Here is a 19,785-nt window from a genome sequence, read left to right as displayed (position 1 = left end):
AAAGGGATTTGGAATCCGTTTGACCACCACGGTGGAGGAAGGATGCATCCAAAACGTAACTGTAGAAATGAATCGACAAGCATGCTAGCGCTGTTCAAATGGGGACACGTGGCCACTCCCTGAACATTCATGCTGACGTCGAATAGGAAACTCCAAGCGCAGTTGCAGAAGGTGAATCGACAGAGGCGGAAGAGGAACCGAGTGGGCATGGGTTCGAATGATAAAAAGCCATGAATAGAGACAGAATACACAGTCAATTCACAGTTAAGTCCAAGATATGAGAGAAAAAATAAGACGAGAATCCCGAGAGGAGGCCGGAATACACAAAGAGGAAGGCGAAAAAGAAAGAGAAGAGTAGAAAGAGACAGAGGGCCGAGCTGCCTAGTGACAACATCGAGCAATAGAGCTTGAAGATTCAAGCCATCCCATAGAGGAATATGTCTGGACTGAGTATCACATTTGGCTCTATCCATTGTAGACCCGAAGGTCACAGATCTGGTAGGAAGAAGAAGAGTCTGTGCACTCCAATGGCTTGGGAAATCCAAGAACCACCCTGCCAAGCAAAACTTGCTTCAGGAGAACTCACATTGAGTCCCTGCATTGTAATTCTCTGCTAAAGGCACAATAAAACAAGGCCACCATTGAAAGCTGGACCGGAGATGTAGCCCTGGAGAATAGGGTGAACTCCTTATTAAAATTGCTTATGTCTTTGTGATTGCTTGTTGTATTTCTCTGTTGTCTTTCCATCTAAATGTCTGTATATTGGCAATCTAATCGATCTGTTGCTTAAATAACACAAAGCACACACCAGCACATGAGTCCGTAATACCTTTTGTTTAATGAATCTTCAACTGATTTCACTCATAGGGTGGTTATCAGATCAACCATATATCCTTCCATTCAACAGTCGAGGCTTTCTAGGCCCACGGAGGCAACACAAAATTTGGCTTTACCACAACCCATAGTCTAGTTCAAGGGTTACTGGGCCATGTTTTCTATTATTCATAGATCCACCTCACTCAGCTTCAGATCTATCCAACAATCTAATTCAACCAAAACATGAGAACCCCATCACACCATGGCTCTCTAAAAATGGAAAGGCTAGGCTGGAAACACTATCACACCTGGAAAAACCCATGCCATAACAACAAATAACCACATGCAATACCATGCATGCCAAACCTAGTAAGGAAAACACATATGGAAATTGATACCTACAAAGACTCCTATTCCCGTTTCTTGATCATTCTCTTCCTTACTTTCTCCTTCCTTCATATTGCCTTCTTTTCCTTTCTTGATCCAATGCCAAAGTGCTCCAAGAAAAATCTAAGTGTCCAAGATGAGCGAGAGAGAATAATGAGAAAGCTCTAAAACTTAACTGAAAAAAGGTATCAACTAATCCTTAGAAGCCTTTTTCTCAATTAGGCCTCTATTTTCTTCATTTTCCATTATTTTCCTTATTCTCCTCCTCACATGCAACATGTGACCTTCACCTTCCTTTTCTCCTAATTTCCATTATTTTCATAAATAAATGTGCCAAAAATTCCATCTTACCTGTCCAAAGCCTTAACCATTTCCGTAGCCATAATAAACCAATGAACACCCACACTAGGATGTCTTGCCCAACATTCAACTTGGAATAAGTGTCCCATCAACCATGGTTATTATTTTTGCCTTTATTAAATTTTATTACATAGAATTTTTTACCAAGACTGTTATAGCTACAGGCAGTTTTGGGCAGTGGTCTAGAGGATTCCCTGAAAAAGTGGTAGAGATTTCATGGCTGCATGCTTTGAACTGGGGATTTTGGGTCATAACCATTAGAAACCATACTTGTGCGTGTAGTTATAGCCTTCCAACTACACGCATAAAGTGTTAAGGGTGAGGTTGAGAGGGTAAACTCTGTGAAAAATAGTACCATCTAGGGGATTGATCACCTGGGCTCGCTTGCAAGCTCTTGAGTGGTCTTTAGTCCCTATGGGTTGTCAATTTGGTTTCGGTTTGTCGGCCCCACTTCCATAACTAGAGATTGGAGGTCAGGTCATGTCATAGTTGTTATAGACATATTTTGGCACATCAACCCCAAACTTACATGTCAATGTATATGGGCTCATCAACCCCTAAAAGAGTGTCTCATGCCCTAAAGGTACATAGTCATCTGAATACATCATTCCCCAAAAGTTCCATCTGAGAAACCATCCAAAAATTGCCTAAATTGAACCATACTGACTCTCCCACTAGAAAAGTGTGATGCATACTGAGTGGTACACTGCCAAGGTGTGATGCATACTATTTAGGCCTTCTATAGGGTGGGATGGGCGAGTATGGACAAATTTCTAGGATAGTTTGCTAAGTGGTTGCTCATGGAATGTTCTAGAAACTTCTCTTGTGCCACTTGCCTCTCTAAATTCACCAAAGGATGAATAAGGGATCTAAGAAAATCTCCAATCCTCTCTGTTATGGAACCAATTGTAACAAGTGGAATGACACTAATCAAACCCCATGGATGACTCACACCCTTGCACACATCTATAAATGGATCCCTCATCCAAGAGATCTAGAGGCTGGAATATTGTGAATTGCAAGGAAGTGCTGATAGTTTGTAATTGAGGAAAGAGCATTGTATTGTTGGTGTGATCTTGCTATTTCATGAGGTGAAGAGGGATTGAAGATGGGAGGATGATGTTGGATCAGACAACTAGGTTGTAATTATCCTTTCTATTAATAAAGTTCTTCAATTTTTCTTCCATATGATTGTGCAATTGTGAATGCTATCATTTGTTCATTATATATATGATTCTGTAATGTTTATGTTGTAATAGATCATGATGCTTTGACGGTTCTTTGTTGCTGTACTTGTGCAGGTACTCTCCAAGCACATTAAGTATGGGGAGGAGTTGCAAGCTCTGTAAAAGGGGAGAGAGATCAAGCAAGGGATTAAGCGGAAGTTCCAGGTTGGTTCCATTATCTTTCTCTTATCTGTTACATATAGAAGAAATCATTGAATTGCTTTAAACCATTGTTTCTAGGGTAGCTGCCAAACCTAGAGGGCTAACATTCTTTAGGAATACGAGTTTTCCCAGAAACAAATTGGTGACTCCATTGGGGAATGAACAAATGTTTGTTTGTTGTTATTGTTTGTCGTATGTTTAATTTGATAAACTATAGACAGAGTCTGAAGTCATCCAGGTAGCCTTCGAACAACTCTTGCTCTGCAATTGCATAGTAGATGAATGCTACTTCAGTCAATCTCTAGTTTAGTTTATGAATTAAACATTTGACTTGCAAGCACATCTAGATGCCCTTTTGGTAGCTTAGTAACCTCTCTAGACATTCCTTCATACTTTGCTCTTTAATGTTCATCAAAACCCAGCCTAACTCATTGCAAACAGCTGCACTTTTGAGCCAAAACCCATTTTAGTTGCGCTCCCTGGACCATCACACTATATTCCACTGTAACTCAGTATGCATCACATCTCCCGAGTGTAGTAAGTTCGATGCATATCTGTTTCTGTGAAGCTCAGGTGTGATGATTGACTGGACTCTTTTTCCATTCTAGAAATTGAGGGTTTTTGACCTTGTTTTCATTTTTGTTTGATTGTTTTGCTACAAATGAACAGTACCTCTTTACTGAAGCTTACTTGCATCACTTAGATCAGCCTCAATTACATTACGATTAATGAATGTTTTTTTGTATTTGTTCTTCATTTACATTCCTTTGTCGAAAAGTTGTTTAAATCGATTTGTCTCTTTGGTACAAAAAGTGTCGTAATTGTCGTTTTGTGTCGAAAAGAGAAGTGTCGTAAATTCTTCCTTCCCTTGATAATTTATTGAACTTTTCTTCATGTATTTGGTTTGATTTGTTTATATTCGAAGTGTCGAAAGAATTTTTATTCAAAATTGAAAAGTGTCGTTGAGTCTTCCTTTCTCTTTTGAAGAAGAAATTGTCGAAAATGTCATTTTGAGTAAAATATTTCAGATCTTTGCTGCATTTAGTTTTCCTTTTTGGCATTTTTCACATTAAGGAGAACGAAAAAAAATACATGCAGTTGCATTTAGCATTTTTTTGGTTTGTGTGCGAAAAGGTGATTTAGGGAAATGCACTAGTGTGTGCTCTTTGCTCTTTGTTCAAAAGAATTGTAATCTTCTTTCCCTAGTAGCTAGGATTTTCATTGCTCAAATAAACAAAGATTGTTTATCATTGTGGATTGCATCTTAGGAATTTCAGATCATCATCACGCGGTGAACCATTGAAAGGATAACTCTAAAAAAGATCAACTTTATAATGAATTTCAATGAATCTAACAACGCTTTGGAACTTAACGCAACATATCTAGAGGTCTAGGCTAGTGACGTGTTCCGGCGTCATTAAAACTAGTGGCTATCGTTTTCATTGAAGGTTGGGTGATTCCTCCTCCTTGATAAGACAAGTGCTAGCACAGACTTGTGCTCCCTGTACCGTCGCATATATATTGGGAGACCACAATAGGCTTAAATCCTTTATCCATATGAAGCTGAGTCTGTCGCCTTACTGATCGCAATGCACTAAACACAACATTCGGGAAGATTGACATAAGTCCTTGGTAATTTCTTTTTGATTTATCACCAAGGTGTATATTGCATTTTTGTGATTGGTTTGGTAATCCCTCTGTCTGGATTTTCCAGAGTAGTCACTTTTGTTCCTTTTCCACTTTTTAAAAGAAAAGGTCCATCTGAGCACTTGTCCTTTCAGGCTCATTAAAAATCGAAGGAGACTAAAGTCACCTTTAGCTTTTTCTCGACTCTTAAAAACTGAAAAAGCAAAGTTGTGTCAAAGCATCATTAAAATTAATTGAATTCAGAATAACATCCCTGCTCCTTAGTTGATCTTAGGTTGAGACATATGGCGAAAAATCTGGAGTCCACTGATCAAGGAATCCCTTTTGATGGGAATCCTAGTCCTTTTCCTTCTTTTGAAAATATCGGTGCTCCTTACATGGCTACATTTTCCCTTCTCGGACTTACCATTGGCCTGCCGGTATGGCTGTTTTCAACCTCTTTGGTTCAAAATGTCGTGGTTTCTCCACAATCGAGTACACCTTCAACCGAAGAAAATCAACCTCCAGTTGATCCTGAAGTTGACCCTTCACCTTCTTCCTCGTTTCTTTCTTCCTCCCCTTCTTCCTCTTCGCTTGGTGAAAGTATTGATACTAGTAACCAGGTGGCTAAGAAGAAGAAGAAAGGGCAGGAGAAGAAGAAGAAGCCAATTCAGCAAGGGGGCAACCAAACAGACATTGCTTTAAATGCATCATCTGATAAAAATCTTTCCATTAAATTTCCCAAAGACAAATATCCATGCATAATTTGTGCGGGAGACGATTTTCTTCGAGATTGTCCTTGCTTTCCTCAGATATTGAAAGAATGGTCTTCTCGTTCAAACCATCTTGTGTCATCAACCTCTGGAAATAATGTTGGTAACACACCATCAACTAGTGATAGTAAAGTTCATGGACAGAAGGGAAAGGTCAGGATTCCATGTAGGTTATGTGAAGGTAATCATTCCCTTCACCTTTGTCCTTTTTTGGATGAAGCCAAAAGAGTGTTGGATAATTGTCCTACTTCACCGCAACAACTTCCATTTGGTTACAGGAAACTCCCCCTAAGACCTTCACTAGTGAAAAACCGACTAACTTAAATCAACCGTTGGTCGAAACCACTCTCTCTGAAAGTGAATCTTATGAGTCTATACCTGACCAAAGTCAACAGGTTGAGGTAACAGTTGACCCAATTTCACCTTCAGTTAATCGTACCTTTCCCGAAGAGAGTGAAAATGATACTGTTCAAGTTCTTTTTGTTACTTCAGATTCTAACGACCTTGGGGGCAATCTGCATGTTCCATTAAGATAGGAGGAAAACCCTCCAGTTCTCATAACTCAAAGGGTTAATTCTCCAGTTTCTTCGATACCCCCTCCATGTAGTCTAGTCACTTCCTTTGATTGGAATTGACTAGCAACATCCTGCCTTCCTTCCTATGTAACTTTCTGGATCATAGTACAAGTTTGTAAAATGATCGTGTCTGGCACTATTATAGATGAAGGTGCATCAATGAGTATCCTTTCCTCAATTGCTTGGCAAGCGCTCAGTTCACCACCGCTTGTGCTTGTTACACAGAATCTGTTGGGTTTTAACGGAGGAACAAGTCAACCATTAGGAATCCTCCCTCAGTTACCTATTACTTTGGGAGGGAAAACCATTTATCTGAATGTGATGGTAGTCCCAGGACCTTTAGATTACAATTTACTTCTTGGGCATGACTATGTTTATCACATGGGAGCTATTGTTTCAACACTCTTTTGAGTGATTTGTTTCCCGCATGAAGGTAGGATTGTCACCATTGACCAACTTTCATTTCCCGGTCCAAATATGGCTCCTAGTCGTTGGGCCATGAATACGACCACTTTGTAACACTCATTTCATCCATTTTTACTCTTCTCTATTATATCATCTATTATAATTTATCATTTAAATCCATTTTATAAATAATTTATGCTCTCATGGATGAATATTATTTATTCTCCTTTATTTCTAATAAATTGATGATTATGCATGATTTTATCAATGATAGTTTTAATAAATCAGTTTTTACCATTTTTAGCCTCCAAGATAATTTTCAGATTGAAGATTTGATTTTTAAATCTGCCAACTCAGAAATTCGCTGGTTTAAGGAGTGACAGTTTTGCGGTTGAGATTCTGAGCAAATGAAGACGAATTTGAGAAATCCGGAACATGGGTTTTGTCCAGAACGGGCCCAGTTAACTTTCTTTAAGAACGGTTTGCCCAAATTCGGCTTGTACTGAGAGAAACGCAGGGTTCTTTGAGCACGATTTTCTCAGATTTGCTGTTGCGGCCATCCTCCAAATCTCAGCTGCAAACCCAAATTCGTCTTGCTTTTGTTGAGAGATGAAAGGAAATATATTTTCTTGTTGATCATCTGGTTAGAATCAAACCAATTTTGTAATGTAAATCATGTTGTAGTTATCTCTATTGTAACTTCTCTCTGATCTCTCTATTTAAATGAAAACAAAGATCAGAGATGGGGGTGATTTCAGGAGACTTCAAGATGACTTTGGGGATTCGAATGATGGCGAATTGATGATTTGAATTAGAGATTTAGAAGCAAGGATTCATGATAGGATAAGAGGAAGGAAGGATTTTTTTATGCTGTAAGTCTCAAAGCTTCAACTATTGTAATGATTTCACTATTTAATGATTAATACATAATTTGGGCGTTGTTGTTCACTCTTTTCCTTCTGAAGTAACCCAGCAGCGTCCGCTGGCGGCTAAGGGCCCAGCCTCTGGTGGAGTACGCTGCTGCTGTTGTGTATCATATCTTTACAATTGCTGCTGTATCATTATACTGTGATTTATGCGTGGTTTGCTTATCTTTATTACTCGGTAATCTGATATATCTTTCATATGCTATGTTATGCTCTGTTATGATCAATGCACTAATGGTTTTTCTCAGGAAATCTGTGTAATGACTCTGCATTGTATAATTGAATCTTTTCAGAGTTGATCGCATGCTTTTAGTCTCAACCAGTTATTTCTGTTACAGAGCATCTGTATTGAATATTACTGTCATTTGATTCATTTGAAATCCTGATTATGGGAATCCGAAAGTAATGTTATTCTATTTGGAAACATAGCCGTATTATCCTTAATTGTCAGATTACTATATTAGTGTGAGGTGTGCATATATGATCGATTATTGCCGTTCCATAATTCATTAATGAGTGTTGTTCCATAAAGTATATTCCATCCAGTTTGCTTGAGGAGTGAAGAGTGTTATTTCATAGCAGAGTGTGAGTAAGTTGGTTTTGACTCGCGAGATTTAGTTCTTTTGATTGTTGTTTCATTTACTGCTGTTCTATTTCCTTTTGCTATTCCATTTTACTTGCTGCCGTTCCATTTACTTGCATTTGCTGCTTTGGTGTGAGAGAAGGTCTAAGGCTGTAGTGAGCCAGCAAGTCGTTGCTTAGCTCCCAGACCTATGGTCCATGCTCTAATTTCCTTTCCATCAGTTTCTAGAGGGATGGGTTATCGCTTCCGCACCCTTGACTGATAAGCTGCCTTGTGTGATTTTATTCTTTTAAAGTAATTTAGTCATAGTTTAGCATCCGTCTACTCTTGTGTTCTCTGAACGCTGTACTACTAAACATTACTCTTGAGTAAATAGCCGCCTCAGACTGAGTACACTCTTGAAATAAAAAGTCGTCCCTGGGTTGATAATTAATGCGAAGGTAATTAGGAGTTCGAAAGGCACCTTTTTATCGCTCCACACTAGTCAACCATCTTCCCTAAATGGTCCTTTCGTACCAATGGTATCATCCCCTCCACAGGTTAATTATGTGGCAAGTTATTCCATACCTACATCGACTGATGATTAATTCAGCGATGTTGTACATTATGTACTGGGGGCATTGGAACCAGATCTCTCCTTCATGACCACTTATGAGTTTTGAGGAAAGGAGCTCGAGGATAATTCTTTGTCTTGTGTCAACCTTGTTAAAAAATGAAACCAAGGAGTATGAGGATAGTTCTTTTACTGTGTCAACCTCATTAAAAAATGAAACAACTCTTATGAGCATAGTTCCTTGTCTTGTGTCAAGTTCATTAAAAAATGAAACAAAGACCCCTTGAACCTTCATTCCATCCACCTGATAGCCATGAGTAGTTTGGTGAATGTAATGAAGCTTGGGGGCATGCACCTAGTTGTAAAGATAATTTTCCCTTTAGGTTATGTGATTGTTTTGCCACACCATTAACCTTTGTCTATCTGGACGAAGCCGTCCTACTTCACCGCAGTAACTTCCATCTGGTTACAGGAGACCCTCGTCCTGCTTCACCATAGTGACTTCCATCCGGTTACAAGAGACTCTCCTTTTCATCATGCTGGGGGCATGCAAACCAACTCAAGCATAGATTTTCGTTTCAAGCTTGTGTAAAAATGAAACTGAATCCAAGCATAGTTTCTTCATTTCGAGCTTGTGTAAAAGTGAAATTGAATCCAAGCATAGTTTCTTCATTTCGAGCTTGTGTAAAAATGAAATTGAATCCAAGCATAGTTTTTCATTTCAAGCTTGTGTAAAAATGAAACTAAATCCAAGCATAGTTTGTTCATTTCAAGCTTGTGTAAACATGAAACCGAATCCAAGAATAGTTCCCCATGGTTCAAGCTTGTCTAAAAATGAAACCACTTTCAATTTTTAACCCTTGTGATTTCCATTCTATAAGCCTTTTGAGCCTTGGTTGTGTACATCCCATCGCCACCATCCCTTTGGCTGATCATATGCTTTCACTTGGTTGTTAACCTTTTTTTAGGAACAGTTGCAACAAGTGGTCTTATTAGCCAGCCTCTTCACATAAATCAACATGTTTTGAGAAGTTCCAAAATCACCGGAACTAGTTGCTACCTAGAAACGACTCGTTCCTCAAAATAGAGTCCTCTTTAAACCCTTTTCAGACTCATTAAATATGAAAAGATTGTCGAGCGCTTGTTTTTTCCAGCTCGTTAAAGTATTGGAAATGTCATCCCTCCTATATTATTTTATCCTTTTTCAGACTTGAGGGATTACTTTACGAAAAAGAACTTATGGAGTCTTCTTTTCGTCCCTTTTCAAACTCTCTAAACATGAAAAGGACCGAGTTATCCTTGTCATTAATCTCGTTAAAAAAATAGCGACAAACTTGTCCATCTAGACGAGACCGAGTTTCACTGTTGCTAAACTCGTTAAAACATTAAATAGTGATAGGTTTGCCCAAAGGGAGAATTATAGAACAAGCATATGTTATCCTCCTCAATCTTGAAAAAAATAAAGAGGTACTGGTTAGCAATGACTGGGGAAAAAAGGAAGAAACTTGAAGAATTTATGGTAGCAAGTCGCTCTTGAACATGACACTTTCACTTCATCACCATTATAGAGTTGGGTTGGGTTATTCCGTTCACCCCTCAACTCACCATTAGTCTTTCATACCATCCATCTTTTGGGGTTAACACTACTGATTCATCTCAGTGTCACCGACATGTTCAAGAGAAGTCATTCAGCTGAAAAATCACCATCGCCTCATATGCTGCAATACCTCCAACCTTCATTTTTTCATGACCATCATTCCTGAACCTTGTGTCGTCAGTTCAGTTTCACCTCCAGAAATCATTTTCTTCGTTTCGTGTCGTAGATGTGGGATACATCAAGGCCCTCCTATGACGAGTCACTTCTTGTCAACATCAACTCATTATCCAAGAAGTTAACTTAAAAAAAAACCTTTTAGTGCTTTGAGGCTTGCATACATCAATGGAAAATTTGTCACTTCCCGCGACAGGTTGACATCAATGGCTTTCGACCGAAATATTTTGCATGGTGTTCAACATCGGATCATGTATTCACACCACATGAATTGTACTATAGTACCTTGAGGGTCATTATCATTATCGGTGATTCCTCTCGCATCTGTTAATAGCTCACATCATTAGCTGGTAATAATGCGATGTCTTTCCATGTTCGACTTCAAAACATCTCTTCACATGGATTGACTTGTACATCGAGCGAAGATTGAACAAGTTTGAAGACCCCGCATCTAGTTTCATCCATCCGAGCTGTGATATATTCATGGATATTAAAACATAAAATGTACAAAGGCTCTGCACAGATGGTCATCCTAACCATGGATGATGACTCTATATCTGAAGAATCACCAGTCTGTATCTGCAGACGACTATCTGATCTATGTACATGAAATGAATTTATAAAGCTGAGCATGGGAATGCCTCCCTCAGCTAGATCATGAAAATTATATTATGATGATGTATTGTATTGTAACTTATGCAGGTCACCTTCCAGTTCGAAACTTCGGATCCTCATGATAAAGCATTTCACCCAACATGAATATTTACGACCTCATGCTTTAAGAGGCAATTGTTATAGACATACTTGGGCACATCAACCCCAAACTTATATGTCAATGTATTAGGGATCATCAACCCCTAAAAGATTTGTTTCATACCTTAAAGGAACATAGTCATCTGAATACATCATTCCCCAAAAGTTCCATCTGAGAAACCATCCAGAAATTGCCTAAATTGAACCATACTGACTGCTCCACTGGCAAAGTGTGATGCATACTGAGTGGTACACTGCCAGGGTGTGATGCATATTGTTTAGGCCTTCTATAGGGTGTGAAGGGTGAGGATGGACAAATGTCTGGGACAGTTTGCTAAGTAGTTGCTCATGGAATCTTCTAGAAACTTCTCCTATGCCACTTGTGTCTCTGAATTCGCCCAAGGATGAATAAGGGATCTAAGAAAATATCCAATCCATTCTCTTATGGAACCAATTGTAACAAGTGAAATGATACTAATCAAACCCCATGGATGACTCACACCCTTGCACACATCTATAAATGGATCCCTCATCCAAGAGATCCAAAGGCTGGAATATTGTGAGTTGCAAGGAAGTGCTGATAATTTGTAATTAAGGAAAGAGCATTGTATTGTTGGTGTGATCTTGCTATTTCATGAGGTGAAGAGGGATTGAAGCTGGGAGGATGATGCTGTATCAGAAAACTAGGTTGTAATTCTCCTTTCTATTAATAAAGTTCTTCAAGTTTTCTTCCATATGATTGTGCAATTGTGAATGTTATCCATTGTGAATGCTATCATTTTTTCATTATATATCTGATTCTGTAATGTTTATGTTGCAATAGATCACGATGCTTTGACGGTTCTTTGTTGTTGTACTTAGGCAGGTACTCTCCAAGCATGTTAAGTATGGGGAGGAGTTGCAAGCTCTGTCAAAGGGGAGAGAGATCAAGCAAGGGATTAATCATAAGTTCTAGGTTGGTCCATTATCTTTCTATTATTTGTTACACATACAATAAATCATTGAATTTCTTTAAACTGTTGTTTCTAGGGTAGTTGCCAAACCTAGAGGGCTAGCATTCTTTAGGAATACTAGTTTTCCCAGAAACAATAGTGGCACTCATCTCATGTTTACCATAGTGAGCTTGTAGAAGTGGGTAAATGTGGGAGGAAGTGTTACATTCTATAGGATAGTGTTTTTTTCTTACAAATTGATAAAGGAATAACATTTTTTGAGGCATCAGATTCCACTAAAGAATTATGCACATTACGATTAAAAATATCAAATGTAAGAAACAAGGGTGATGTTTGATATCTCAAGTGTGCTTCAATACTTGCAGCATTAATTACATCCTCTTCATAGTCTATAGCCTTTTTCTCGGAAACTGATACTGAATTACTAGAATTAGCCGCTGTGGAAGAAAATTTACTTCATATAGCAGGTGATTTGAATTCCTTAAGCAACAACTCTCTATGTTGTGGAATATTACATAAATTGTAGAGAGAGACATTGGCTCTTATTTTATTCTTATCATCAATCACATTATACTCCATTACATTACCTTTGGTCTTATCCTTGTTGTGTTGATCAAAAGTGGAATTGGGGTAGACTTCACAGTTGACTTAGGTGTTTTTGAATTTCTTTAGTATTCTCCATTATATTCTTAGTTTGTTTATAATTCTTGGTTAGAGGAGTTTAGTTTTTATTATCAGTTCAAGGAGGAAGTATTTTCACAAGCAACACTTTTCCCTTCTCCTAATGACTAGGTTCATCCATAAGTCCTTTACTCTTCTAACTATTGATTTGTTTGATCCTAAATGCATTATTGCTCCAGCAATTGATTGAGTACAAGCATCATAGAATTAATCCATTAGAGACATGCCTTCTTTGAATGATTGCCTTGATTATATGAGTAGAAGTTATCCATTCCGAATTTTTTGACGTTTAAGGTGATATTTGAGCTCTCAATAAATTTAAATGTAGTATTTTTGTTACACTTGTGAAAAGGTATAAAGCATATATTACTAAAAGAACTTTATTGGACACTTTTCTTCAAATATACCGCCACATTAGATAACTTCTTGACCATTTTGATAACACCCTCCAAATCACGAGTTTCCTTCTCTGAATTTTTATTTTTGGTGGGTTGAGGTTTCTTCTTGCTACTTTTTTATTCTTCCTATGAGTGGTGAACACTAATAGAGAGCATTTTATTTTCAACTTCCAATACCTTAGTAAAATTCTCATCCAATGTGGCCTTATTTTCTCTTTTAACAAAAAATTTTATGTAAGTAAGAAGGGATGAGGTATAATATTTGATTGTTACTACATCTTGGGAGAGGTGTCAGTGGGAAAATTGTTGAAGATTGTAGTGAAGCATTGATTTAATTCCTTGACTTTTTCTTTCTTATCCATCTTTAAGGAGACTAACTCTCTCAATAATGTAGCAGGTGTTTTATCATCTCCAAACTTTCTCATAAACGCCTTATGAAATTGATCCTAATTAGTAATAGAGCATGTGAGAAGTTTTTATTACTAAGTGCTATCCTAATTCTCGAAACTAAAAGGAAATAATCGACACACCACATATTTGTATTCAAACATTCATCAAACACATGGCCAAACAAAAACTTTGAATATGATCTTTCAAAGGGATAAATTTATGTGGGTTAAATTCAAAAGAAGTTATTCAGGATGTTAGGGAAAGTCATGCAAAACACTTGTAAGGTTCAATAACCCTTGATCCATCCATGTGGGTTGTTGATTACTAATCATTGTGTTGTCTAGATTCTATTCATTATTTGAGTTTTTATGCTCTCGGTCACTTTCAAAGTTTTCATTTCCTTGTGACCCTTCGTCTTCCTTATTATGGCGAGAATTTATATGATATTCTTCAACAAATTACACCATATCTACTAGATCCAAATCAAGTGAATCTTCAACAGAGTCTACTAATACACCTTCTAAGTTCGTTGGTCTAATCACAACATGCTTATGAGGCAGTATACCAGCAATAGGAAGTTTGTTGAATTTAGGCTTTTGTGATCCATAACAAGTTTGTTGAGAGAGTTTTCGGCGAAAATCACATCATCATTCATTTGTCGACGCGTTTTGAACCAACAAGTGTGGTTCATCGTCAGGACAAGTTGAAGAACCAAATCAAGGCTGCATGTTAAATAGAGAGAGTGTAAATCATCCAACAACTATATTTGTCTAGGAAATGGCTATAATAGACTAGAAAACGACTAAGTTTGACTGGACTAGACTAAGGGATAGGGACAGGGAAAAATCAGAAAATTAAATTAAAATTTAGTTATGTTATATTTAATAATTATATAGATAAATAAAAACTTATAATATTAATAGTATATGAAATATTAAAAATTAATAAAAGTCTATTAAAAGTAAAACTAATCTAGTTAGTTAATTAATGCAAAAAAAAATTATTCTAAATAAAACCATTAGTAAAATAGATTCAAGTCATTGAAGAATATAGTTGTCAGTTAACTCATAATTAACTAATTTGATTACATGTAACAGGTAAATACCTTCATCCAAAAAAAATAAAATAATATTAATAATAAATAAATAAATAAATAAAATTATTTATACATTATTTTAATTTAAAAAGATTTATATTACTTATTCAAACAGAACCATTTAGTTCCTTATTTTTAATCGAGAAGAGAACCAGTAAAATAAAAACCAAAGAGCAAAGAAGGGATAAAAAGGAAAACAAACGATCCAAAAGACGAGGGGGAAAAACCAAACAGAGAAGATCTCACTGAAAAGAACAACACAAGGGGCGGGGACAGGGGGGGCGGGTATGATGAAAGGGCAAGGATCCAACAGTTGCTAATTTTCTAGCCATCATCCCTATTAATATTTCTCAGCATTTTTTCAATTTCTATGGCCTCCCTAAACTTCCGGTGATGAAAAGGGGCAATCTTGGCAATAACATGGGCCTCCTCAATACATATGTGATGTTTAGTCTTTTCCGTGTGTTCTTCCAGGGCGAAAGACCAGGTCCTCCCATGTTTTATGTCTGCTGAGTGCTCATGAATCCTTTGATTAATAGAGCGCCCAGTCTCACCAACATAGGGGGTCCGACAGGAACAAGGAATAACATACACACATTTCATGTCCTTGGGGTCAACAAGGTATTTTACCGATCTAAGGGAGATAAAAATGGTGTTAATGGGTTTGAAGGTAGAGGGAACATTATGCCTCCTGAGGATTCTGGAAATCTTATCAGTAGTCCTGTGGATGAAAGGGAGATGAACCCCTCACACTTGATCCTTAGGGTCTTTCTTAACCCTGGGACCTTTGTTGGCTTTTAGGAAAGCTTTCAGACCTTGGTTCTTACTATAACCATTATTAACAAAAATGTCAAGTAGATGGGCCTTCTCTTTATCAAGGTTCTTTTCATCAGAGATTCTTAGCGCACTGGTCACAAGTGTGTTGACAACACCCAACTTTTGAGCAGGGAAGTGATGGGAGCTTGCATGAAGGCACTGCTCAGTATGAGTTTTCTTCCTAAACACTTGGTGGGAAAAAGAACTGTATTCATTATTTAAAATGACAACATCAAGAAAAGGCAAACATCCATCAACTTCTTGCTCCATAATGAACTTTATTAAAGGGGATTGATTTTTGAGATGCTAGAAAAATATATCCAACTCCTTCTGCCCATGAGACCAGTGACAACAGTGTCATCAACAAATCTCTTCCACAGCTAGGGCAAGAGACGGGCTGAGGCCAATTCTCTAGATTCAAAGTCTTCCATAAAAATATTAGCAACAACCAGGGACAGGGGGGAGCCCGTAGCAACCCCACAGGTTTGTTCAAAGAACTCACCTTTGAAGCTGAAGAACGTAGACGTGAGACAAATTTCAACTAAATGAGCGATATTAGGATCGGTTAGGTGGTTGATGACCTAAATGGCCTCCTTTATACAAATGCAAGAGTAAATGGATACCATATCAAAACTCACAAGAATGTCCCCAGGGTCGAACTTTATGCCTTTAATTTCATTGACAGAGGATGAAGAGTCTTTGACGAATGACTCTGTGAGGCCAACAAGGGGTTTGAGCTTCAAGGCTAGGTATTTAGCTAGGAGGTAGGTTGGACCACATATGGTGTTGACAATGGGTCTAAGGGGAGTCCCTTCTTTGTGAATCTTTGGAAGCCCATAGATCTGCAGAGTGATGGGGCTACTCTCAATAAGTTTATGGAAAAAGGAACCCACAGAATTACTGGATTTAATTGCAAGAGCGAAAGTTCTGGCGATCTTTTTTAGGGGATTCTTGCTAGGATTTTTATAGCTGCCACTGTTACAAATATGATCCAACATCTTCTAATGATAGTCCTCTTTATCAAGAATGAAAACAACAACTCCTTTGTTGGCTTTGATAACCACAATGTCCTTGTTGTGATTTAAGGATTTGAGGGCCTCAAACTCATCCTTGCTAATATTGCTTCTAGGGGGCTTTTCCTTCCTGAGGACAATAGCATAGTCTTGCCTAATAGTGTCCTTAATATTATCAGGTAAGCTTCTAATCCCAAACTCAACATCACACTTAATGTCTTCTAGCGGGATCTTCTTAGGGGCAAGGGAAAAGTTTAAACCTTTCCCAAGGAGGCTAAAGACGGAAGGGGGAAAGGAAAATGAGGAAAGATTAACAACCCTATTATTGCGAGAAAGAAGAGGAAGCTTATTATTATTATTATACTTATTATTATTAATAATATCAACGTCATAACCATTATTATTATTATTATTATTACTTTTCCCTATCCCTATCCCTTGGTCCAATCCAGTCAAACTTAGTCATTTTCTAGTCAAATATAGTCATTGGATGATATGCACTCTCTCTATTTAACATGCAGCCTTGATCTGGCTCTTCAACTTGTCCTGATGATAAGCCACACTTGTTGGTTTGAAACATATCAACAAATGAATGATGATGTGATTTTCGCCGAAACCTCTCTCAATAAATAGGAATTTTATTGTTCACTTTGTGTAAGTAGGGCTAAAATCTCTAAGAGATATCAAGTCTTCTTTTGGGACCACGTATAACTGTTCTACATTCTTTAGATGAGGAAACTCTTCAAGGTTAGAACTATGAATAGGCTCGGGGTTAACTTGAGATATAATGGGTTGATTACTATCTTGACTTGAACCTCAAGAATGATAATAATAAGTAATCCTACTACCCATACAATGGCCCTCCCTCTAGAACCAAAAATACTATTGATAGGTCTGAATGCATTGGTTATAGCCTTTAGGGTATCTCCCTGGTATGAGGCCCCAACTAGGCTTCACATCATACATGATGAGAGTCCCATCAATGTTTTTGGCATGGATACCATCTTATGCTTTTCAAATGTTAAATTTTTCAATGAGATGTGAAAGGGAAACCTAAATTAAGTCCTTAATGGAATGCAAGTAAAATAAACTTCAATGAAAATAACTTAAATGAATTTGAACAAGGAATGTTGTAACAGATTTATAATAAACGTGTATCTCAAAGAAAGAGTGATGGAAATATCTAATTAAGATACATTATAACTAAAAATATTATAGTTATTAATTGTGCAACAGTTACATTCAACAACCAACATAAACATATGCAAAGATCAACAAGAAATTCCTAGAATGATAAGAGTTTATAGCTAATGAAATAATTCATTAACTCTCCACAAATATATGGGGGCTTCACTAGGGGAGCAATAACATACTACATGCATTCCTATTGGGGGATATATATTGAGGAAAAAATGACATAATATATTGAGCATATAAAGGGGGGTAAAGGTTTTTATATTGGCAGGTATAAAAAATGGAGTTCAAACTTAATGAAAAAATATAAAGGGGTATAAAAAAATTTAATGAAAAAATGGATACCTACAATATCTAGTGAAAGTAGGGGTTTTTTAATTTGGGAAGGTGTGTTGGGTTTGTATTGGTAGGGGGTTAAATAATGTGATTTTTATAGGTATTTTCCATATGTAGTCAAATTAAGGGTATTGTTTAGTATTCCATGAACACATGTGATATGTCATAGGTTCATTGAGTGAAGCCCCCGCGCAAATATACAAGAATCATATATTAACAAACAACAATAAAGAGAAGTCTTACAATATTTGATAACACATGATAAGAAAATCCTTGCCATGGCCCGATGGGCTTCTGAATATTATAGTTGAACAGTTAATGCCAAATCTATCATGAAACCAACTCACAGAAAGATAGAAAATATAAGTCAACAACTTAGAAATCAGCCTCTTTGAGGGGGAAACCTCCTTTACATTACACAAATGAACAATTATTGGATGATACAAATGACAAGACCTCCTTTCTATATATAGGAGGTTAAGGGGTCATAATATAATCAGAGCCAACATAACATTAATAATGTAAGGGCACAAAAATAACAATAGTTGGCTTCTATGGGGCAAAATATAAACAATATGGGGACTGCATGGGCACAATAATATAATAAGGGGGTTGCAATAATAACAATAAGGGGTTACACTAGTAGTATAGGGACTTAAAATGCCCCTGTACTTCAAAAAGTGTTGTCCTCAACGCTTGAGTAGTTCTAGATGCTTCTATACAAAATTATCATCCTCCCATGTGGACTCTGAAATTGATAGATTTTGTAGTTGTCGGGTTCTTGTTTCTGTGACTGCTTTAGGTTCTAATATGATTTTTCCTTCCTCGTAAATTTTTGACAATATTGTTTTAATTGGGAGCTTGTCACCTATAACCTTCTTTAAGCATGAAAATTGGAAAACTGGGGGCACTCGGGAAGATGCAAGAAGCTCCAATTTGTATTCCATAGTACCAATATTTTGCAGCACCTTGTAAGGACCATAGCACTTTTGTGATAATTTATTATCCTTCTTAGATTGCTTGAGGGACATTTGTTTGTATGGTTGTATTCGTAAAAATACCCGATCACATACATCAAAAGTTATTTCACTTCAATGTTGATCTCCTTGTTATTTCATTCGATTCTGCACCAAAGTGGGGTTATCCTTTAAAAGTTGGAGAACTTGTTGTTGATGCTCGATGTGATATTTCACTGCTTGAACCTTTTTCTTCTTGATATGTCCTTCTATCTTGAGAGTTTGAGGAGTGGTAATTCTTGCCAATGCATTATAAGATATGGTCAGATTCATTTCTTGATGCTCAATGTGATCTTTCACTTCTTGAACCTTTTTCTTCTTGATATGTCCTTCTATCTTGAGAGTTCGATGAGTGGCAATTCTTGCCAATGCTTTACAAGATATGGTTGGATTCATTTATTCTTTCTCTAGGGTTGGTTCCTGTTGTGTATCCTCTTCTTTTGACGTTTCGTGATCCTTTTCTTCCTCATCTTAACAATTTATGTAAAATATCTTTTTCTCAGCACACATATGACCTTTAGTGTATTTGTTATCACAACTATAACAAAGCCCTTTTTCTCTTTTTTCGTCCAATTTTTTTGGTGCAAACCTTGTAGGATGTGTAAGGCTAGGAGCAGAAACACTTCTATATTTATAGTTGTGAGTGGTAGGATTCCTTGTTTCCATAATTCCGCTTTCAATTTTTCTTGCCAACCTGAATGCATTCTCCAATGAATCGGGTTCCCAAAGACGAACCTCATGTTGAATGTTGTCCTTTAAAGTCCCTATGAAGACATCAATCCTTTTCTTCTTTGGAATATCATTTACCCTTATATTCAAATTTTGGAAGTCCTCAATGTGCTCTGCCATTAAACCCTTTTGTTTGAGATTTATCAATTGGCTAAAGAAGGTGTTGCTCTTTGTATCCTCACAATGTGTTATCATTTCTTCCGTGAAAATTGACCAGGTGACAAGTGTTTTACGAGAACAAATCCCT

Source organism: Pinus tabuliformis, chromosome 7 (genome assembly GCF_031772625.1).
Source record: "Pinus tabuliformis cultivar Carrire ecotype Pingquan chromosome 7, CPIR1, whole genome shotgun sequence".
Lineage (NCBI taxonomy): Eukaryota > Viridiplantae > Streptophyta > Pinopsida > Pinales > Pinaceae > Pinus > Pinus tabuliformis.
This window is presented reverse-complemented; position numbering follows the sequence as displayed.